We start from the raw sequence: 24,356 nt of genomic DNA, 5'->3' as shown, positions 1-24,356 counted from the left end.
CGAGACATTTTCTCACAGCGCTTTGGTGGGTAATTCCTCCGCCCCGCTTGCTTTTTTTCCTTACATATCACACGGACACTGATGCATGGCGCTTTTTGAATTTTGCATTATGTTGGGGGTCAGAGGCGGGTTTCTCCCAGCGTCCTTAATTTCACAGGGTTAAGGCGCAGCCGATTCACGGGGAATACAGATCACTTAGCACGAGCCTGTGACCGGCCGCGAGTTGGGCCCGGCGTCCTCCCCGTTTGTTAAGCGCATCCTTGCGCCCGCTGAACCGTTGAGGCCGCCAAGGTGAACACGCTCTCCCAGATCGCTCAAACAACCCTTCGGCTTCCGTCTTGATGTACCCGCGCCTCTTCTCTTGTCGCGCTTCTCGTCACAACGTTCAGAACGCGCGCGGCGAAAAATTCATTCTCGGCTCGCGGTCGGAAGACAGTTCAAACTGAAGCAATCCGTACAAAAATGGATGTGTCACAATCAAATAATATTACAATCAATTATTCTCCGCAGATTTCATTCGTTGAATAATCTGACAACATTTCCATTTTGTATTAAAATGCAATGCAAAAGCAAGTTTCCCCAATTGAGTTTTACTAACCATTCTTTATTCGTTATTGTTCAGTGGAAAACAAAACAAACTAAAGAACAATTTTAAGTCAAACGAGTGAATTAAAATGAGTCCCTCTTAAAACACTCAAGCAGACTTATATTCAGAGCGATAGAATGCAGATATATTTCATTTTTATCAATCATTTACAGACCTATAAAGGATGTTCTAGTCTATTGTGAACAAGCTCACTCCAGTCCACTGGCCTCCTTCTCAAGTTCACCGTCTTTTTCTTTGGAATCCCACGCCGTTGCAAAGCTACAAGAGACAATCGGCCGGATTTGTGTAAACATGTAATATTAGTAGGACAATAAAAAAAAATCAGCTCTTCACCCAACGGGACTCGACAATAGCAAGTGAATCCATGGCAGGCAATGGGTCGGAATGGCGCTATTATTTCCCCCTCTTCAAACTAAACGCAATTGTCCATGTATCAGTGATAATCCAATCGTGTTGATCCTAAGCTTTTAATTTGATTAAGAGTGTGAAAATGGAGGGCAGGGAGACTCTTCGCGGGATAACATCACAGACTCTAATTGTTGTGGTCAATTTACATCCGGATCCCTTTTTTTATGGATCGCGCCTTCTGTGTCGTCTTAAATGACGACAATTGGCGAGGCCCTTAGATAGAGTACTCGGGATTTGAAGAAAAGTGCTTTTTATTTGGAGCTCCCAGTCGGATGCTCGCTAGATAAACAGCAGACAGATTATTATGTGCGTTTGCTATTTTTCTATACAGCACGCAGGCGTCTTTGGTCCCATAATCTCTTGTACGTTGCCGAAAAGGGACGATTAATGAGATTAGGCTGTTTGTTATGAAAAGAATATTAAAGAGGCTGTCCATGTTTTCTACCATTGTCCCTGTCTTCGGGGACACGAGCAAAAAGATGTTTAGAAAGACGCTGAGCATACAGGTCAGCCCATCAATACGCTCCATTGACTCCGGAGACAAAAGTGAGATAAGGATTTTCATTACTGTACGTTATCAGTGGAGTTTTCCTCTCAATATCATCCAATCCTCCACTCCTTTTGTTTATTTTATCCCGAGCCTTATTTTCGCCCCATTTTAATAGGCTGAACCAAACAATTTCCACTTTTTTTCGACGTGCGGTTTCGCTCTTTGGCCTCTGCATAAATGCCGACTTTATTTCCATGAAATCCCCCAATGACATAGATTTTACCTTTGCATAAAAGCATGAAGAATGCGCCTAATATCAGGGCGGCATTCATCTGCTAAGTGGACATTTGCATGGGTGCGAGAGGGGTTGGGGAGCCAAGCGCTAACCTCCCGGGGTGACGGCGGTGCAGGGGGATGACATGTGACAGCTGTGACAGTCCTGAAGAGAAAAAAAAAAAAGAAAAAAAGAGGGGGGCGTGCGGGGGTTCAAGCAGGCGACTTGCTGCGCCCCTGATCCAATTACGCCACACGGCCCCCTGTCAGACCCAGCAGCTTGACTCCAGCCACTGCGAGGACAGTATTGATCTCTTGTCAGGCGGACCAGTTGCCCTCCCGAAACATCCGCCACTTCTGAACTTTCCAACCGTCCCGCCATAACACCCCCATTTAACATCCAAGACCCCCAGGCGCACACCCTCATGCAAGATAAAACACCGATTTTTATCTGTAATCCGCTGCTGGACCCAAGTAGATTTTTTTGACTTATTACTTTTGTGGCATATATGAGAAAACCCATTACTGCAGTTATTAAAACTAGCTACATTTTTCATGAACACGCTTTAAATGGCAACCCTGACCCTCAAGGATCGAGTTTGGGCACCCCTGATCTACGTCAACCTCAGATAGCTAGTAAATTAGCCAGATTAACTCGAAAAACTAGCCATTTTAGCTTGCTAGGTAGATAAACTATATAAGAACGCTAGCTAAGTTTTGCGTAAAAAGTACAGCCTTAGAATTGGACGTGGCTAACTAGTTATCCCCAACTATGTTGTCATTTTTTGATGTTGGTGGTAACAAAAATGATTTGCGGTGTTTACAATATCCTTTGATAGCTTAAAATTTTCTGTTATTCAAAAATGTATGCTGGATAACAAAATGACACATTGGTGTTGTGTATTTTTTCAGTTTTCGTCGGTAGCTATTTAATAATGTATGTCAAACTTAACTACTTAGCAAGTTAGCTAAATTACATAGATAAGCTAGCTATCGCAGCTAGCTAACAAGATAAACTAGATTTTCTAGCTAAGGGTAGCGTAAAAAGTACAGTTGGTAATGTGTGTGGCAAACTGGTTAGCCTCAATTATGTTCTTTTTGCAGAGAATTGTTTGATCTTGTCGACAGCAAAATTTATTTGCTGGGAAGACGGTATGTTGCGGCAGCTTATCCGGTTAAACAGCTTCTGGTGTTCAAAACAATCGAATCAATTTTATTTAACAAAAAATTGCCGTTGGTCACGTTCACCACTAGCTATTTAATGATTTTCACCAAACTTAGCTAGCTAGCGAGTTAGCTAGATTAACGAGATATACTGGCTATCATAGTAAGTAAAGCAAGCTGAACTAGATAAGCTAGCTAGCTAAGGCTGATGTAAAAAGTACAGACGTAGAAATGTACGTCAAAGCTGTATTGTATTTAATATACATGATTTCTGAGTCCAATCAGTGCTTCTTTTACTTGGAGTCTTTTTTTTTTTTAAAACAAAAGTAGCTCTACCTCTCTAGCAGAATAGAAGATACTATACCTTTTTCACCTACGATGTAGTCTCAAAATAATAACGTATTGCCCACTGTATTACAGCTCACTTAAACTCAATTTCAGAACCACAATTTCACTCCAAAATGCATTCTCACTTGAGTTTGACTTTTCGTGATAACATTCCAAGCCAATTCCAGCTTTAACAGTAAATTGCACTTAGCAGAGGTAATCACAGACAGAAGCGTAGATAAGCAGCGTGCCCATTGCTACCGTTTGACGAATATCATACTCCTTGGTCACGGAGACTTTGTTAGGCGCTATTTGTGAGTTCTGAGTCCGGCGTTCAATTTCCAGTTCTTCCATGATAATGTGGAGCAAGGTGATGTGGGGATGCTTCCTCTCTTGGCTGCTATGAAAGCGTTTGATTGGAGATGATGAAAAGGCCATTGCAATTAGCCGGCCCCGGGTTCATTCCGCCGCCGCCGCCGCCGTACGACGGACCGCTCCAGACAGTGGCAGCTGCCAATAACGTCAACTTAGCGGGAAGAGACAATTAGGCCGAGGCCCCGTTAGCGCCGCCCGGCCCGGTCCCACATCTCCAGACCTTTGCACCCGCCCTATACCTCTGAGTGGCTGCAGGTCAATAGACACTGATATTGTCAGGAGCAACAGCTTGGAGCGGAGGTTAATCAAAGCGCAGCTGCGCACGTCATTTTCCTTCGGCGTATTGTTCTCGCCCGCAAAGGCCAGGAACAGTCACGGAAAACCCATCTGCAATCAAATCAATTGATCTTTATTGTTTTTGATAATCAACTAACCACTTTTGAGAGCAAATCCTCCAAATTTCAGCCTCTCGACAGTAATTATCTGATTTATTTATTCTTCTTTGAAAGCAGAGTGATTATCAGTGTGTTAAATGAAAGTTAGATATCTTAATACATGCTTTTATTTGGGGCTAAAATGTATGAATATTTTAGTGACATCTTTTAGAACAAACCATTGAGTAATATTAATATTTAAAAACAAAACGGTTTTCTGCACCTCCCATTTGAGAGTGTCCTGTTGAATAAAGATCGGGTGTGTAAAATGTGGTTTGTATATAAAAATTCAATTAATTAGCACAATAATCAACACACTCATCTGTTAATAACAGTCTGAGCAGGCCAGTCATTATTTTATTTTATTTATTTTCTTACACTTGCAGTATTTGAGCCAAATATGTTGTAGTGAAATAAGTCATGAATACTTGTTGTTCCCTTGTGACATTGCGGCTGAGTTAATGAAGCTTTTTGCATTTAAGATCATCATTTTTGTGTCTTTTGCCGGTTTATGTTGCTATTTTTCTTCATTTTAACTTAGACCAGTCCAAAAATTGGACGTTTATTTAGTTTTTGTACTATTTGTTCAAACTGATGGTCTGACCCAGTCCTTCTCAAATAGTGGGGTGAGTCCATGCCAGTTGGGGCACAATGACCCAAGGAAAAAGGATTTGTTTTTGTTATGTGAAGTGCAATTGAGTGTAAGTGTAATAAAATAAGGATTGGCTTTTTTCAGGCACTTTGATGCACTTTTTTCTACTTTAGACTAACCCGGAACCGGTATAAACACTGTAAGAAACCCTCTTTTTCATGGGGGGGGGGTTTGGAAATTATAATTGAGGAGCACTGGCCCGACATAACAGTCGTAGTGATCGTCCAGAACATCCAGTACAGTACTATATTTTCAAGTTTGAAAGCGAAATACTGTGGACTAAACCGTACGCCGCTGTTGATTTTGCTTGCCCAGGGAGATTGACTTTTAACGCGAGGAACGAAGCACGCGGCTCACCATCCTAAAAGCGCGGCGCTACACGACGAGGTATGATGCAGCCGGCATTAAAAGCAAACGCAAATGGGCATGATCGGCGGACGCCTGGTGAGTGTAACACCATGAAATTGGGCACAATCTGGAAGGGAGGCTTTGAGTCACTTTCATGCTACACGCAACGTGTATCCAATGCGGAGCGTGAACATTACTCTGCTCGTTCATGCGTTCGCTTGTCACACGGCGCAGGCTTGCTTAGAGGTGATGAAGAGGATGCATGTCTGATAGCCTTAAATATGAGCCGGAGATGCCTTTGCCGCCGTTACTCTTTGCACTGTGGGTTTCTATCCGGGTGGCTTTGCGCAGGAAATCACTGCTAAACACACAAGGGCCGCTCCCTGGAGGCAAACTGAAGCTGTTATTTTTTTTTTTTTTCTGAGGGTGTTAATTGTCAGCTGAATTAGAACACTCAAGTACAATTGTCAGTTGATGACCGTCCATTAGGCTTATCCTTTCAAGGGAGGTGATGGGCTGGAAATCTGATCCCAGCGGACGTTTGACAAGAGACACTTTTCACCCGGGGCGTGTTGTTCGATCTCACACTCAAACACTCGCATACTTGCAGGCTCTTTTCAGGCTCCAATTAATTAGCCCAGCTTGTTTTATGGCGCTGGGACCCGAGACACAAAAGGTCTTAAACCTTACTTGTGGGTATAAAGTGTCTATACTGGGCATTTTAGACTTTAGATTACAGAAACAGCTATTTTGACGGGAAAATAATAATAGCGGTGACGACGCCTGTTCTCTACTTCAGTATTTCCATTTCAGATTTAATTTGTCATTGAAAATCTCCGTGCGGCACATCCGGAAATGGTCGGTATTGATAGCGCTTCACTTTTTCCGCATTTTGTCATCTTAGCCTCATTCCAAATTGTATTAAATGAATCTCTTGTTTCTAATTTCAAGATTCAGGAGTTTTATTGTCATATGTATCGTATTATTATACTACACACAATACCCCCAAAATAGGTTTTTGTCTGTTTGTTTTTTACATTTTTTGGATTTATTAAAAACTAAGGAATCGCATTTACATAAGCTTTACTCTCTGGTGCATCCTTTTTACACTGATCATCCTTGAGATGTTTCTTCACTTTAAAAGATTTCTTTGATTTTGCTGGCGAAGAACAAATAAATAATAAGAAAAAAAATCACACCTGTCTCAATTAAGGTCCATTAGTTGATCGCGCGTGTCAGAGCGCAAACAACAAGCACGAAGTTGAAGGAATCGTCTCTTTTCTTCGGCGTTTTCCGACCGTGTTAGCGACTTGTAGCCAATAATAGCCAATTTTCACTCTGATCAGGACATTCCTAGCTTATAATCAAGGCAGCACTCAACTATAGCAGCACACGTTTGAGTATTTTCCTCTTCTTGGCGTGTGGACATCCGCTGCATTTTCCCGAACCAAATGTCACTTATTTATGGCACCGTTTAGCAGCTTTTTGCAGCGCCACATCGCTAATGGCATGAGACAAAGAAACGCTCCCTGTCAGGATCACACCATCGCTGGACGGACTGAATTAGGACAGCGATTCGTCTTTTTTTAGAAAGTGCAAATATGAGCGCAATGCGACACGCCCGTGTCCGGCCGTCATGTGCGTTGCACCTACAGACACGCGTGGCATCGTGCCTCTGCGCAGTCATGTCCTCGGGAGGGAAATCAAGGAATCTGCCAAATTAATACAACCGACGTTGATTCCTGAATCCCTCAAGTGAGCGGGACAGATGAGTTGCAGCGCCAGTCTTAAAAGAGCATCTGTCTCCTTTAACGCTTCTAAAAACGATACCGCAAGATTAATCCTAATTAATGAATTGATGTCTTTTGTCAGTGACAAAGCCAAATTGTTTCAAAGGCGCCAGAAGCAATGTGCCGTATAAATCTCCGGCTAGTAGGAATGCAGGATTTACATCACTCCGCATAAAGCCCCGGCTAATGAGACAAGCACTCGGAATTATTATCAGCATCATTATAGGTGTTCATCTACAGCCACGTCAAAATTATTTGTCTCGGTAAGGTATGATAAAGATGGGATGTTTTTATCATCTAGCGGAAATTAAACACGTTCCGAATGGCGCCGTTGGATGTGAAGGACACATTCCAAAGTGCTTTTATGGATAAAAGTGCGTAATGCGTCATCACAGCAGGGCTTATCCATACTAGGCGGCTGATGATTTGCTTATTACGCCCCTTTTATCTTGCCCGTTTCACAAGATGCTTCAGACCGAGCGATCTGGAACACCTCAGATCTGTTTGTTCCATCATCCCGCAAACTTTTCCCGGGGAAATTCCTTCAAATGCTCATTTGTCATCCTGCCACTTCATTTGTGACCCAAAATTCCACGCTGGAGGCGTCATCAGATAAATTAATCACTACCCAGGATCCATTTCTCCCCCGTGTGCGCTATTACACGCGCCTCTCTTGTGTTTCTCTTCATTTACATAGATTTAATGGCCCAGTTGCGCTCGCTTTGCCCCCGCGCTCGTCAGGAGGAATATTCCAACTGACGGGGTTTTTAACTTTTGGCTCGTTTGCGATGGATTCGTTACATAAACGCGCCGGGATGAAATGCGACTCTAAAGTCAATGGGCGAGATGGTGCGCTTCATTTTAGTGAGAGCTTTCAACGACGCAGTTTTCTTCGGAGACAAATGGGCCTTATTTGAATGAGCAATAAGTCTGTAAGTGTGAAAAACAGTAATAAAAAAAAAAAGTTGCTGATATTTAGAGGAATAAATCCTATTCTTTTACTCAGCACACTAGGGTCCCTAGAACGTCTGTAAAGATGTAGCCCACAAACAAACGCTCAAACCAACTTTCCCACTGATATAAAAAAAAAATGAAATTTAGCCATTCTACTTTTTTTTTTGTCAGTGTGTAGAATTTCGCACCATCGAGTGAATTTAATTTGCTTTAAAAACACACTATTCATTTCAATTATATAATTCAATACATTTAGTCTGTAACTGTAGGTCAAATAATTGCTAGAATTTCACAAACGTAGTTAAGACATCGTAGTGCGCGTGCTTCAAAATGGATAGATGGCGCTAGATTTTAGGCACTATTCCACCTACAGTGATTTTTACATTGTAGTTATAATTTCTGTCAGACGGCCGGAATAACTGTACAGCTAAATAATCTTTTAAAATTACTCACACACTTAGCTAGTTTTTAAATCAGAGTTAGTATAAACTGTAGAAACGAGAGACTGGGAAATAAAAATGGTTGTTTTTTTTGTATGTTTTTTTTCCACCAATACTTAAAAGTTGATGACAATTTGCAAGTTTGGAATTTTAAGCCAGAAACTTGAAGTCAAATCAGCATTTCGCAGGCCGCATAAAATGTTGTGGCGAGCCGGATCGGGCCCCTGGGCCTCGAGTTTGACACCTGTGCACTATACCTTTCAGAAAAATAGGATCCGTTATAAAAGCACTCAATTCTTTGATGGATTTCCAGTGAAAAAAAAGTCTCCCTTCACTTCGACTAAAATTTCCCAACATGTTTGCATTCTTTACAATAGTGTTTAATTTATAAAAGATCCTTTTATAGGATAATGAAGTTTTGGTCCTTTTATAGGATAATGAAGTAAAACGTAAAGAATGAAATAGGTTGCGCATCATGATTATAAAGAATATATGCCCATGCCATATTGATGCTACTTTTATTAGCCCCTCTATGCCTTTTTATGCAGTGTTAGCATTGAAGTAGCACACTTGTGTAAGATGTCATGTCGTTTGCGTAAAGAAACATTGTGTATTATCTCTGCCTTAAATATAGTTTGACAGTAAATTTCAACCAGGAGTGGCACTATTTTCCCTACATAAATACATAGATGGACAGACAGAATCTCAATAGCTAGCTTGCTAGCCATTAAAACGGAACAGTAATCCCTTGCCCTTACCAGATAAAAACTCCGGCGAAGGTTGCCTGGAGACTCGGATTATTTGAGGAAGCAGCTGCGGTTGGGGTGTTGCTCAAACTCTTTTTGAGAAATTCTGTGACGATAAACAATTAGCGACATGGAGTTGTCAACATAGTTTAGCTTGATTGTGTCTCATTATGGTACATGCGCACAGTACATTACCCACGCACGCACTCGTCGCTGCGGTGTGCGCGTTCCTCGGGGGAATTGTGATGCTAAGTGTGAAGCTGTGACCAGACACAAGCATGGACTTGGGTATTTTGAACAATTTATAGACCTCTAATGTATCTGCCATTTTTAATTAGCGCTGTATGTGAACACATAAAAAAAAAAAGAGTGTCTTCTTTTTTTGACGCATAAAAAAAGCAGCCCAATTATTCCTATGAGCCAAGAGCGTGTCATGTTTGAACTTGCGTCCTCATTAAGGGTCCCTAACACCACGAGACATGTGAACGTGCTAGAAGCGTCGCCACAACAACAACAACGACGTCGTTTCTGCCGCTCTCTTTTTCACCCGGCCACCCTGTTAGAACCTCACACCGCCGCTTCAAATGATATTAACATAATTAAGAATTAACGTCCTTTAATTGTTGCGCTTGATGCAAACTCGGGGCCAAATATGTCACCAAGCGGAGTGGGACTGCTAAACGCTTTGTCACTTCCTGCTTAGGGGACTATTTTTTGCGGCATGTGCGCTAATTTACGAGTGGAAGTTTTAGATCTGATACAATTTCAGTAGAACTCCTCTGCGACGAAATCATACTTGCAGCTAGAAATGGGACTTTTCACTATAGCGAATTTAGGTATGTGTCGGACTTAAACATAAAAAAATGTGTTGAGCAATCTACAATCTGACTGAAGTTAAAAGCAAAACTATCGGACATTTAAAAAAAAAGAAAAAAGAAATTGCCAAATCTAAAAAAAAGCATTCATTTTCATACTTATATCAATTACTTGCATAAGGTCTTTCACCTTTTTCATCCAGATTTCATTTTTATTACCGTATTTTCAGCACTATAAGGCACACCGGATTATAAGGCGCACCCTCAATTAATGACATATTTTAAAACTTTTTCCAAATATAAGGCGCATCGGATTATAAGGCGCGCCCACATTTAATGGCATATTTGAAAACTTTTTCAATCACAATATAGTAATACTCAAAGTAACCACAATAATAACTCAAATAATAACTCTCAATAGCGTAGCATTCCCCATCTACGGATCCCAATTTCAATATTGATCCATATATAAGGCGCACCTGATTATAAGGCGCACCTGATTATAAGGCGCACCATCAGCTTTTAAAAAAATTAAAGGCTTTTAGGTGCGCCTTATAGTGCGGAAAATACGGTAACACATTTTCCTACCTCTAAGTTGGAACAAACAGAAAGAAAACATCGATTTTATTTATTTATTTTTTAACAAAAGACAAAAACTGAACAAACACTGAAACAAAAAATAGTTTGATCCCACTGGATTTCGGTTACTTTTGGTATTTTTGTGACTGTAATCCTTGTGATTACTGGGGACAACTGCATTTAAAAAATAACAATAATTGTTGCACATGGTTTGCTTTTACTTACAACCTTTTTTTTGCACTACAAAAACTAACAGACTGACTTTTAATGGAAGTATTTTAAAGCCATATAATGTAATATAATCATTTTAGAACTATGCTAAATTTGGATTAGTTGGAGTAGGTTTTTTTATTTTATTAAAGTTCAATTTCCAGCAAATAGTTTTGCGGAACCCCGGGGATCCCCTAACCACATTTTGAGAACCGCTCCGCTAAAGGTTAAAACTATAACAAATGCCTCTCGGTGTGATGCAATGCAGTTTTATTGTACAGCAAAGTACTGTACATATTGCTCTTCAAGGACGTTTTCCAGAAGAGTTTGTAATGTTCCCAGTGGAGGTAAAACAGGTGTATATTGGGCCGACCAGGACGCAACCTGGCAATAAAGCCTGACATTTGAAGAGAGCGAGAAGAGATAGTCGCTTCTTTATCACTGAGGGTGGTAGATGGCGCAGCGTTTTTTTTTTTTTTTACCTTTTCTTTTCTTTTTTTTTGAAAGGTTTTACACGAGCTGGATGGATAATCACATAATGCATTTTCAGAATGGCAAAAGTTGCTCCGGATGTGTTGTTGTTTAATATGGTGAACGTACATGTTTGACTAGGGTTTGCATTATGTAGTGTGAAAGCTGAGAATTGCTGATGCATTTTGTCTTTTCACAATAAAAGCATTTTTGTCCTGATCTGGTCCAGGAAGAGAAATGATCAACCCTCTATGACATGTATTTTCCTTTCTGACCTTAGAAAATACAAATTGTAGAAAATATCAAGTTTGGTTTGTGTTTTTTAGCAAAAGGAACAAACCAAAGGAAAAAAAGGGAACAAAGCAATTCTGCGGGTATTTGGAAAACCAATATATCTAATTTATTTTTAGTAAATAATTATAAAATTAAATAATAATTCAATATATAGTAAAATATTTTAATAATAATAATAATAATAATAATAATAATAATATAATATGTTCAGAATAGATATTACTAAAATAAATATAAAAATAATATAAAATAAAAAATAAAATAAATACATAAATAAATAAATATAAAAATAAATATTACTAACATTATGTATTACACCGTTTTCTACTAAATTAAACTAATGATCTTGTTGCATTAATTATTAGGCTGTAAATTAATATTAATAACTTTAATTGAGTTAATGATATGTGTGGTGTAATTACTCAGACTTGTTTATTCCTCACTTATTATTGAAAATATTTTCAGTTGACTTCCCTTTTAAGATGAACAACATCTCAACAACGATTACCCGATTAATAAAATAGTTGTCGATTAATTTAATGATCACTCAGCTGTCAGCTTATCAGTTTTGACAATGAAATGAGTCCAACTTTGATGACCACATCGAGGCTGCGGTGACCTGTTTTATTTTATTTGCTTTGTTTTCCCTCCAAACAAAGGAGTCAAGGATTTTTTTTTTTTTTCATACCGCAATCTACATTTCATATTCCTCCTCAAAATACCTTTTTCCCTATTAATTAAAAGTAAACCGTTTATTGTACGGTACATTATCCCCCTAACGGCCCCATGCGGAGATCATGAAGTGGAAAACTAATGGTGTGGACTTTAGCATTTGGGCTCATTTGCATATCTGGACTCCTATGTGGATGTATGTGCAAATATGCAGAAATCCGCGTGCCCCTCGCCCTCCCCCTCGGTTTAGAGAGCAAGTCGGAGAAAAGAAGTGTTGCCTCTCTCGCCGCCGCCGTCGCGCGCCGAGGTAATGAGATTCTGTTCGCCGGCGACCGCGCCGAGGATGAGGAATCTTGATTATTAAGGAGAGGCATGTGGCAGTAAGAAAAATCTGTTTGTTTGTTTTATTTATATTTTTTTTATCGCATCACCCCGAGATACAAAGGTGACCCCCGCGTTCCGTTCGTTAAATCCCGCCTCCTCTAATTCATCAAAGGTAAAACCGTCGCGGCTTCTGCTGAGCTCATCAGAAACGGGCAAACTTGTTAGGTGCGCCTCGAAAGGACACGTGGCGGTTTTCGGATATGGCCGCCGCGGATTGAGACGGGCCCTAATTCCAGTCGGCCGCCGAACGGCGCCCGCGTTTGGAGCCTTAGCGGCGACTGTTGTGCTGGCTTTCATACTAGGAAAAGTTCAGGACAATCAAAGTGAATTATGACCTCCATTACAGGACAAGCGTAATTATTTCAAGGACGTCCGGAGATGTGGCGTCTCAGCAAATATCACGCCGCATTTGAATTTTCCCAGCCCTCCAGCCACGGACAAACAAGACCTCTTTTCTTTTCGACCAATCTCCTGTCAAGCCTCAACAAATGACTTTTTTTTCTTTTTTTCGTGAAGAATAAGTTAGGCCAGAATGAATACTCTACGCTCAGCAGGTGGGATTTGCATTGGATCCGGAAGATGGTGCTTTGGTAAAAAATAAATAAATAAATAAAAGCTTAATGACATGACACTTTTTTTTTAATAGGTTGTGTACAAATTGTTGCGATTATTAGAGTTCAAACACAAAGGTCAAGCGCCATTTAGTCAAAATAGAGCCACACCTTCTCGCATTTCCTAATCTTGTAAAACCAAAGCATTGAAAAACTCTTATTTTCAGAAAACAAGCGTTGTCGACATTTTACCGCTCGTTACATAATTCTCCTTTAAATTGAAAGTCAACAAAAAAGTTTCCGTTACCATATTTTTCGCATTATAAGGCACGCCGGATTATAAGGCTCCGATTCAATGAATGGCTTATTTTAAAACTGTTTTCGCATATAAGGCGCACCACATTATAAGGCGCATAGAATATGTGAAGAAACTACAGTAGTGGCTGCGGTTGTGTTATGCATCCACTAGATGGAGCTGCGCTAAAGGGAAGGTTAACAAAGACAGATAAATCAGTCAAAATGTTCAATCAGAAATCAAAGGATAAAGATGATTCGCGAAAAGTACTATCTGAACAATCCGTACAAAAAACAAGCTTTTGGCCGTCGGGCCGGCTTTGCCTCGGGAGACGAGAGAAACATCCCGCACGTCAGCCGGCTGAGTCATCGCTGGTCCAGACTCCTGCCCGTCTCTCCTCTCAAATGTCACATGAGCTTATGTCAAGGCGCAGAAAGCAAATTAGTCGCATTGCTTTTTGCTGGTGCAACACGCTGCTGGGAGGAGGGACAAGCGCAATATGTAGCGAGGCGCGGCGCAAAATTCGGGTATTGCCTTTGAACAATTGGTTTTTTAGTAGTAGTTTTTTTTTTTTTTTGCAAAAAAATGGCCGATATGTCGCATTGTGATTTGCCTTAACTTTTCAGCATTATTTTGCATTAAAGTTTGACTATTTAATTCCATTTCACCATTAAATGCCTTACTATTTTCCAGTGAAACCTGGTCAAAATCTAATTTGCTAAGTTATAACCAAAAAAAAAAAAAAAACATACCGATTATTTGTAGTCAGGGAGGCTGATAACCAACATTTGTAGTTATTTAGTTTTCAAAAACAAAATAAAATACTCATGTCAAAATAAGTAAGTCTATCTACATTATCCACATTATAAACGAGTTAACACTGTAAATGATAATTAAATTAAGTAAATCATAATTTGTGTAGAGAGAGAGAGAGAGAGAAACTGCGAGCTAATCATAAATAACTTAGTAATAGTGAATGAATATTGATTTGATTTCATGAAAAATATTAATTTTGTATCGATTACATGTAATGATATTTGATTACATTCATTTAAGGTTGAGTATAACTGTATATTTGTATTTATATTTGATCATAAAATGAATGGCTATGTATATAATATATAAAAGACAGTATATGCATTCATATATATCATTTTTAAATGAGATTAGATTGAATGAAAAACATATAAAAACATCTTAGGGACCGAGTTAATCGGTTACTGCACTCGGTGGGGGCGACGGATTCATTTTCCCCCCTATGGGCGATCGGACTTCCAAATGAGTTTCTTGAAGTTAAAACGATGTTCACACTTAATGAATTAAACGTTACATAAAGGCGTGGGAGTCCCTGTACAAAAAAAGTCCGGCTTTTTGTCATTGGTTAATGATAGACTGCCGGCGTCTTGTGTTGTTAATGACTTTGAGCGTGAGTAATGCGCGGGTAGCCATTTAGATAAGACAAATTATCGCGCAATAATACACTCGGATGACATTTCTTTATCTCTTCTTGTACAGATGATGACTTATCTGTCGTGTGCACTTCACTGGCATCTGGAAAATTGGCACATGAAAGACAGCGTTGACATATTAGCGTCTTGCCTCAATTTGAAATTTAAACAAATGTTCATTTTTATGGGTCAAAAGAAAAAATATCAGTTGTATTTATTAAAAACAGCAACAAAAATGGACCTTTTTTTTTTTTACATGCATTTTCATATATGATCATATCTAGTAACGATTAACATTGCTATTTTTCATCATTTAGACTGCGCCTTATAGTCTGAAAAAAAATAATAAATATATATATATCTATATATATATATATATATATATATATATATATATATATATATATATATATATATATATATATATATATATATATATATAGATATAGATATAGATATAAAGATATAGATATCTATATCTATATATATATATATATATATATATATATATATATATATATATATATATATATATATATATATATAATGTATATATATATAGATATATATATAATGTATATATATAGATATATATATATATAATGTATATATATATAGATATATATATATAGATATAGATATATATATATAGATATATATATATATATATATATATATATATATATATATATATATATAGATATAGATATATAGTATGTATATCAAGGTATAGTATGTATATGTATATACATAGATATGTGTGGACAAAAGGAACAAATTAACAAAAAAGGGAACCAAAACAAAACAAAAAATCAATTACTATTTTGTACATTTTGGTCACTTAGGTTATTGGTTTGTAATTTAACCCTTGTGAACACCGTAAATTATTTATCATTCATTTATTATGAAATATAATATTAAATAAAATATTACATTTAATAATTTTATATTAATAATGATAAATGCCATTGTTATTATTTATCAAATTATTTGTAATTAAATTAAACATTTGGGGGGTTTTTTTTGCATTCAGTTTTAGGCTGATTTGGGGGTGTGTGGGGGGCACTTTTCCCAATTGAGTTAATTAATGATATGTGTGGACTATTGTTCCTCATTTTTATAATGAATGCATCACGCTAGTGTCACTGAGAGCGTTTTGACAAATAGGTGGGTGGGCGGATCTAAAAAAACAAGCGTCAGTGGCTGCCGAGGGGTTACATTTTGAATTAATTGAGGGAAATGAATTCAGTAGTAATAGGGCCTGACAGCACACTGTGGCAATTCTGATGGCCATGATTGATGCTTGACGCACACCAACCGGTGACAAATAATGCTTGTTTCTCTCCTGGTGGCGTTTCCGAGCAACGCGCACGTTCATTAAAAGTAAAAACATGTAAATGAGCGGGGGGACGCTAGTGGGAAGTCGCAAAGTACAAATACTGCATGACTGTACTTTTTGTTGCGCAAGATGTTTGTGCTTTACCTCGATATTTCTTTTTCTGATTTGTTCCCTTCATTTGTACTTTTTATTCCTCAGAAATCAAAATAGACTTTTTAAAGGTAAAAAAGACATGAAAAGAATGAGGTTGTTGATTATGGTTACGGTTTTTATTGGTATTTGTGTGTGACGTCCAATAGTAGATTACAACTCCAGCCCCGCCCTCCTGCCATCCACCAATGAGGGCAGGAGTCACGGATTACGCGTTTTGTAGGTATGCTGGAGAGCCATGCTTCCAAAAGTACACACACTGTCGACAGAAACTCGGAACTCCGCAACTGTAGGACATTGGAAATCTTTTCCTGAGATATCGATTGTAATACATTGGAATTTCAAGTGCAAGATCAAATTGTTATCACCTTAGGCCATCTTACAGGCTTCACTTTAATTAGACTTCCGGCGTCACTAATATAACCGCGGCTCTCTGTGGTACTATGTACATCCAAAGGAAATGGGAACTGGAAGGGACAACAGTACAGTTACTGCATAGGGTTTAATAATTTATGATTTAAGTAAATAAGTGTACTGCAGTTAGATTAGTCTTAAATATGTAAAATTTAATTTAATTTGTATAAAAACTCAGATACCCCCATACACATGCAAAAAAAATATATATATATATATATATATATATATATATATATATATATATATATATATATATATATATATATATATATATGTGTGTGTGTGCTATAAATTCGAACCTAGAACCTGCGCTGGGCGGGTTTACCGTACTGCCATTTTTGACTTTTGATTGTCGTCGCGTGAGCACGGGAGCAGCGGAATCGCGGCTCACGTCACGCCGCTATGGTCAGAGCCGCGCGACAATGAAATAATGTTGATCAGCTAGCCGTGTGGAGTCACCGCTCACACGTGTCACAACTGCCGTCCGCCATCGCGTCACAGTCTCGGCGGGGCGCCAGACCGAGCTCGGGGCCGGCCAGACCCGCGGCTGACATTTTCTCCCCGGCTGCCCGTCGCGGGATGCTTTTTCTGCCCGTGGCAAAGCGTCGGGGGCGAGAACGGGAGGGGGCACAGGTGGCGCCACTTCCTGTTAAGGTGACAGCGCCACCCGGCGAGTCACAAACAAACCCCCGGCGTGCATCTGCTCTGATAGCGGGTTTTATCCTACAGTCTAATGAATGCAAACCAGCCCGTGTGTGCGCCATATGTGGTGTTATTAGTTGAAGAGGATGTATAACGCTTACAATCAAGAACTGACACTCTTAGTCCGGCCACACACAAAACAGCAAGAGTTGCACCTCCTACAGCGCGGCGGTCAAACTCGTAGTTGGGGTTTCGTGTTCTCACTTTTTCTTGATTTGGTTTTACTTTGCTGTGTTTTCACTGTTTTCGTTTCATGTGTTGTTTTCGTTCGAGTTTTGTTTCCATTCAGTCTGGTTAGCCGGGCCTAACCCTAACCCTGAGACATACGACAAAAATTGACAACTAGTCCTTTACTAAATTGGTAAAAATCAAATATTTTGGTACCGTATTTCTCCTTGTATGAGTTGAGTTTTTTTTTTTTCGCTCATTTTCAACCCCCATATTTGGGGTCGACTTCTATCCGCATAATTCAAAACCTAACCAATTTTCTTCACATATGTGTTTGAATAACATTAATTTGAATGCGAAATAAGTAACATCATGTCATTTACAAGGCTTAAAACATTTCTATATACTCCTAATTCGATTTAGCGCTTTCACACTTTTGACTAATTGCCTCTTTGTTGTCAACAGCAAAGCTGTGTGGATAACTTTCTACTTTGACCCATTATGAAAAGGAAAAGACGACTTGACTTGTCCGTTCAAGACAAAAATGCGACAGCAGTGGCATGGCAAGCGTTGATATCAGTAGGTGGGGGATCTCGCCACTCGAGGATTGAACCCACGTCCCAAAGTCATGACAGGGACGCCAAAAGATCGTCCCTCTACCTCCCCCTCCCCTTTCCCGAGCTGGAGATTTGACTTCTTTGTTTGAGAAGATTCTCAAACGTGGTTTCATAAAGTAATGGCTTTTTTCAACTTGAGCTTTTTCTCTTGTGTTGAGCTTAATAAAGAAAGAAATAAAATGCAAGGAGATGAGAGCGTAGGATCTATAAACGGCTGGCGCTCCTTGGGCGATGGCGGGAGGGAGTCACTGACCATTAGCACGCCCCGCTACATTTTCTTCACTGACCTGTCAACTCCTCTCCTAATGTGCCAGGAAATAACTCTATTTCTGAGCCCAGTGTAGACTCGCCATACGCTAGTCACATGGAGAAAACGTGACGCATATTCCATTGGTCTAACGTATGGTATTTTGTTGATGTTTTTGGGGTTCACTAATAAGACAAAATCGTGCGTCATTGGTTGGTTGGGGGGGTGGATTAAGTCATTGTAATAAAATAACTTAACTGTCATGTCAGTGCTTCAATTTTTACTTCTGCGTTTTAGTTCATGTATTTTTTTACAATTAATTTTTTATAAGACCCTGTTTGAAATTTTGATATGCTATATATGCACCAATTTGAAGCAATTTATATGGGGACAAGGCGCAAAAAAAACACGTTTTTGTAAAAGAAAGCGCAGTTTTATAAAATCCATAGCTTTTTTAAAATCAACTAAACAATACATTTGAAGGTTTTAATTGAAATTTGGTAAAAAAAAAAACAAAAAAAACATAACTTTAATATTTCATTGAATCATAATTGTGATCTTTGAAACTCTGAATTCGTTTTAGCAATGATCTAGAGTCTTTGACTATAATCAACAGGTATTTTTCCCCATTTTTCAGATATTACTTTCCACAAATCATCTTTATTCTTCATTTCTGATTATCTGTACATAAAGTTTGACTGACTCGTCTGATTGTTTTTGGTTTGATTCCCTCTAACGCAGCTTCATCTAGTGGATCCCCAGCCACTACTGTATCTTCTATTCTATGCGCCTTATAATGCGGTGGGCCTTATATGTGAAAACAGTTTTTAAATAGGCCATTTATTGCATGTGCGTTTTATTGGGTGGAAAATACGGCAATAAATACCTGGGATTGAATGTCTGGACTGAGATTAATGATAAAATAATCCACAGGTGAATCGATTTTTCAAATAATCAGTAGCTGTAGCCCGAATCGAATGAAAGAAAGATTAGTGACAGGTTAGTGAAAAGTGTGACGCTTGTGTGCATTTGTATGCGAGTTCGTTGTCGGGTGTTAGCGTGTGCGCTAACCCCCGCTGCTGCCGGGCCGTCCACCCCAGCCCATTTCCAGCCGCCCTGTCTGCGCTCCTGCATGGAGCCAAACCAAACAGCATTATTTATGCTGGGCCAAACAGCCCTTTAATTACACATGAAGCGGGCCGCTCGCCCCCTCCCTTCCCTCATTCTTCGCACCCGCCGCCGCCGGCAGCCCTTAAAGACTCCCTAAAAGCTGTCCGCGTGATATTAGCACAACAGAGTGCCTTTTCCAGGAGAAATTAAAAGATAAATAAATCTGCCGGTGATTTACATGCGCGCGGCAGCTGATATTTATACTGGGCCGCGCGTCCCTGTAGGCGTTGTCTTATTACCGCCACGCTCAGGTCGGCCAGGTGATTAATTCACTTCTTAGCACGGGAGGATTTCCAAAGAGCTCCATCTCTTTATTTTCGTTTTTATTTTTTTTCCATTCGTTTCCAAAGCCACATCAGTTGCTATACGTTAAGAGCGTGTTTTTACTGTGCGAGTGGATAAACGGCGCGCTAATCGGCACGCTCCTTTTGCAAACGATTGCGGCGTCACATGTTGAAAGGGTTCTCTGAGGTGCCAAAAGGCTTGTGAGACGTTCTCCAGCCACCGGCGATAAGAGATGGACACCCGTCATTTAATACGCACGTACAAACTCACGCAAATTCTTATCGGTTAACTGTGCTCAAATGAGAATACATGAAGGCATTGCGTGGATGTGAGATTTTAAAAACGTTCCCGAAAAGTGTCAGCAAGTCTAATTTGATGTTTTTTTTTTTTTACATCCATATTTGTCTTTTCATATTAAGAACAAATTAAGTGGAACATGAAGAACCCCATTGCTAAATAAATGAAACAGTGACGCGCTGTCATTAGTGATGCAATTTTAGAAAGCATGAGCAGAAAAATCAAACAAATTTTGATACAAGATCTATAGCGGTGGTCCCCAACCACCGGTCCGCGGCCCGGTACCCGTCCGTGGATCAACTGGTACCGGGCCGTGTAGGCCACACCCAAAATAATGTTTTGGGAGTGATTTAGTTTAACAGCTCATTCATTTATGCTTTTATACATGTATATACTGCATTATATATATATATATATATATATATATATAGGAATCTTACCCTGAAATGTAAGTCATACACATAAGTCAGTCACCTTGAGACACAAATGTACAAAAGACAAAAGCATAATTGTTTTATCACTAGGAAGGTAATTAGTCCAAAAAGCTGCTCATCCGGCTTTCTAATGACATCATCACGTGGCAGCCGTCAGCAGCTGGCCCGGTGCGTCCCGTTTCAAGTCTCGTGTCTAATTGCTTCTTTACTCTCGTGTCCCCATGACGCGGCAGTGATAGATCTCTATTTTCTCTGGCAATTTGTTACACTCCTTGCTATATAATTGGATCAGATTAATTATTTTGATGAATGTCTTTCTAAGATTTCTGCATGTAACCATTCATTTTCAGCCCGGCGTGCTCGAATTTAACATGTCAGCAGGAGCTTGTGAGCGCAAGAAAAAAAATATAGTCTCGATCAGTCAGTGGGGGACATTTTTCCCCGTACAGTGAATTTATGGTGAGGGTTGTGTTCCAAACCCACCCGGGATTGGAGAAAATGTGCAAAATTAAGACCCAATGATTTGTTGATATTAAATTCTGCTGCTTTAACCCTTGTGCGCATATTTTTTTCCTAATTTTATAGATGCTTTTAAAGCCTTAACAATTCGTTATTTACGTTTTTTTTTTCCCTTCAACTACGTAACATCAGTTCTATCCATACATGCGGTATATAGGTTATATTTATTAACACCCACAAAAAATGAAAAATGGTACGGTGTGTCTGTAGTCTGTGACGTGACGATGACACTGAGACATAGCCATTACCTGGCCTCTACTGCCACCTACTGTCTTGAGGTGAAACACAAGTCAACAAGAATTTCTGTTTGCTGACATAGTTTGACCGCCGCTGGTGAGTAGCACTAGATGCTAGTGGCACTCAATTGCCCCGCATCGGTTGGCCAGATCAGTCGGGTTACTTTTCAACTGACTGAGTTCCTGTTCCTGCTCATCTCTTTTTACTCCAATGTGCTGTTTTAGCCAGCAAAAATTGTGACTGAGGGATTTTTTTTTGAAAAATTGTTGTAAATTGACATTTACATTTTATTTCTAAAGGAATATTATCGTTATCGTCTTTGGTGAAGTTTACCTGATTATTCAAAATCATTTGGATGGATGGATGAGTAGAAGACGGATGGATGGATGGATGGATGGATGGATGGATGGATGGATGGATGATGGATAGATGGAAGAGAAATGGATGGATGGAAAAGGGATGGATGGATGGTTAGGAAATGGATTGTAGGAAAATGGATGGATAGAAGGTAAAGGGATGGATGTATGGATGGATGGATGAAAAGGCAATGATGAATGGACGGATGGATGGATAGAGGAACGGATGAATAGAAGAGAAACGGAAGGATGGATGGAAAAAACGAAATAAAAACTAACTATAGTGGGGTTAGGGTTAGGTGTAGCTAACCCTAACCCACATTTCTAAAGCGGTATAACCTTGATTCAGACTAACGACTGAAACGTTTGCGGCCATCTTGTCTCATTTATTACCTAAAGATTCAGCAAATCCAATCAAAGTCCAAACCCAAGAAGAACCCGACTCCTCCCGGCGCCACCTTACGCGTTGACGTAACCGCAGTTGACGGCCGAGCCAAAATCAACAATATAGCAGATTGGACTGTTGTTCAGCGCCTCGCTCTGATTCCGCGTGACAGCCCGATGCGATAAAGCGCATCTCGGCTGCGATTTCCAGCGCTGTCATCGAAGCAACTAACATTCACGTCACATTATGTCGCGACGAGCGGGCTAATTCCGCTACAGAAACACGCGGCGCTCGAGCATCAGCGGAAAAGGGCAAGACTTCCTGCGAGCGAATCAAGCGAGGCGCCGCGGCGGAATCCGGGCTGGACGGAGCGCTAAACCGGAGGCAAACAAACAAACGGCTTTTCGGTGAGTCGGCACCTAAGTGCCTTCATGACCGCTGCGAGATTGACCGGCGAGGAACGAGGGGGTCCGGGGACACCTTTTTTCCCCCCCTAAACGACATCTCCTCGCAAACAGCGTCGTCTTGATTAAAGTTTAATTAAGGATCAGGTTTGGCCGCGCCTCTCACGGCGATCTACATGAGCAGATTTCCCGCGGCTTAACTCCTTCGCTGGGAAAATCCTCCTTTATTACTTTCAACCTGTTGTAAAAGCTGTTGGCACAGAGGGACGGCCGCCTCATGCGCTGGCCTTGTTTGCTTCCGGAACAATCCCGAATCTCTGGAGACCCGCCTCTACCGTCCCCTCGCGCGCACGCCGCTTCAATTTAATATCCGTCCTATCACGGCAAGGCGCCGGCTCATTATTAATGATACTATTCATTAATTTCTTGTTGGGCTGATGTTATTTATTAAAATATTAAAGAAAGCTCCTGAGACACAATCACATAATGAGGGATGTGTCCTCCTTCCAGCTGCCCCCCCCCCCCCCCCCCCCCCCCCCCGCCCCCCGCTGGATGGATTGCGGGTGGAATTACCCCGCTCGGACGCCGCTAGCCTAGCGCACCCTCATTAGTCGTCCTCCGGGGCTGAGTGACACCATAAATCCATTCCGCGCGTCCACCGACGGCGGCCATATACAAACGCGCCGGCTGGGCTCGCCTCGCCCCCGTTAATGAGACATTCGCATGCGCGGGGATTTGACTCGTGTCCGTCCGTCTTAACTGGACACCGTTTTTTTGGAGGGGGGGGCGGGGGACACTCATTCCAGATTTAAAGCCTCGGTTGGCCGTTTTAGTTCTCATTAATAAACTATTAAACTTGAAATTGAACTCGACGGGCGCCTGGGGTAAACACCGGCAGTTAACCCTTGCGCGGTATTTTGTCCCATCCTTTAACTCATTCATTTTTTTAGGAGTCCAGACGTCAAATCCCAGATGCTGAAGTATTAAATCGATACTTAAGTACATGACATTAATTTCAGATACTTAAGTATTAAATGGGATTGAATGTCTGGACCCTTAAAAAAAATGTCAAAATACGTCCTTGGCATTGAATGAGTTAATTTTTACATCAAAAGCATTTCATATCAAAGAGGAAACATCAAAAGAAGACTCGAGGGAGCTGAAATTTCATCCAGAAGGCCCTCATACCACCTCTATTTATGTACTGCTCATTAAAGAGGTAGTACAAGCCCACCTTAATCCAAGCAGACTTTTGTTTTCATTCTGGAGTTTTTGCACCAAATTGGGGAATTAAACACTCAGGTTTTATTAATTAGTTACAAATTCTTCTGGTAAAAAATCTCCAAGTGGCCAGACAATCAACTTTATTGTGTATAATTCACCATTGCGTTTGTTTTCTGAGGAGATCGATTTGATAAGGGGAACGGGTGTCACAGTGTTTGGTCTCTTGACATATCCTTTACTTTGTTGGCAACCCCAGTTCATTTCATTGTCAGTAAAACACCGGTTTTGGCTTCTTCATTCACTCCTCCTCTGAATCCCATTACCGATTGCTATGTTTTGGCGTGGCGCTCGGCTTTACACCGACGCCCATGAAGGGGGCGTGGCAGCCGTACGGTGAGAGATGGGGTTTCAGCCAACACTCCGGTTTACTTCCTGTTTAGAAATCCATCCATTAAAGAAACAAATTTCATCAGAAATTCAATTTCCAACATGCCGAAGATTTGATTCCATTTTTTACATGCATTTATTTAACTGTGGAAAGCTTAAAATATCATAGGCCCTATAACAAATGCAGTTCATATTTAATAAGGTATAATAGCTGAGCTTAAGCATATAACAGTATGAGGCTGCAGAATGAGACTAATGGCATATATTTTCCCACGTTTATACGCTGATCAT

At 40.2% G+C, this 24,356-nt stretch overlaps 1 long non-coding RNA gene across 2 annotated transcripts in view; it reads left to right on the top strand.

Moving 5' to 3' along the window:
- The window catches only part of LOC148423497 (uncharacterized), a 103,192-nt gene that overhangs the window by 53,720 nt on the left and 25,116 nt on the right, over positions 1–24,356 (top strand). The window contains exon 4 of one of the 2 annotated variants that reach the window (XR_015865610.1): positions 5,046–5,140. The exons of the other annotated variant lie outside the window; for it this stretch is intronic. This is a non-coding gene — a long non-coding RNA (uncharacterized LOC148423497). Of the gene's footprint in view, positions 1–5,045; positions 5,141–24,356 lie in introns of those variants that run through there. 2 annotated transcript variants of the gene reach the window in all.

This window comes from Hippichthys cyanospilos, chromosome 5 (genome assembly GCF_059441005.1).
Source record: "Hippichthys cyanospilos isolate Australia breed blue-spotted pipefish chromosome 5, RoL_Hcya_1.0, whole genome shotgun sequence".
NCBI lineage: Eukaryota > Metazoa > Chordata > Actinopteri > Syngnathiformes > Syngnathidae > Hippichthys > Hippichthys cyanospilos.
Note: the sequence above shows the minus strand (reverse complement) of the source record. Positions and strands in the feature narration are given on the sequence as shown.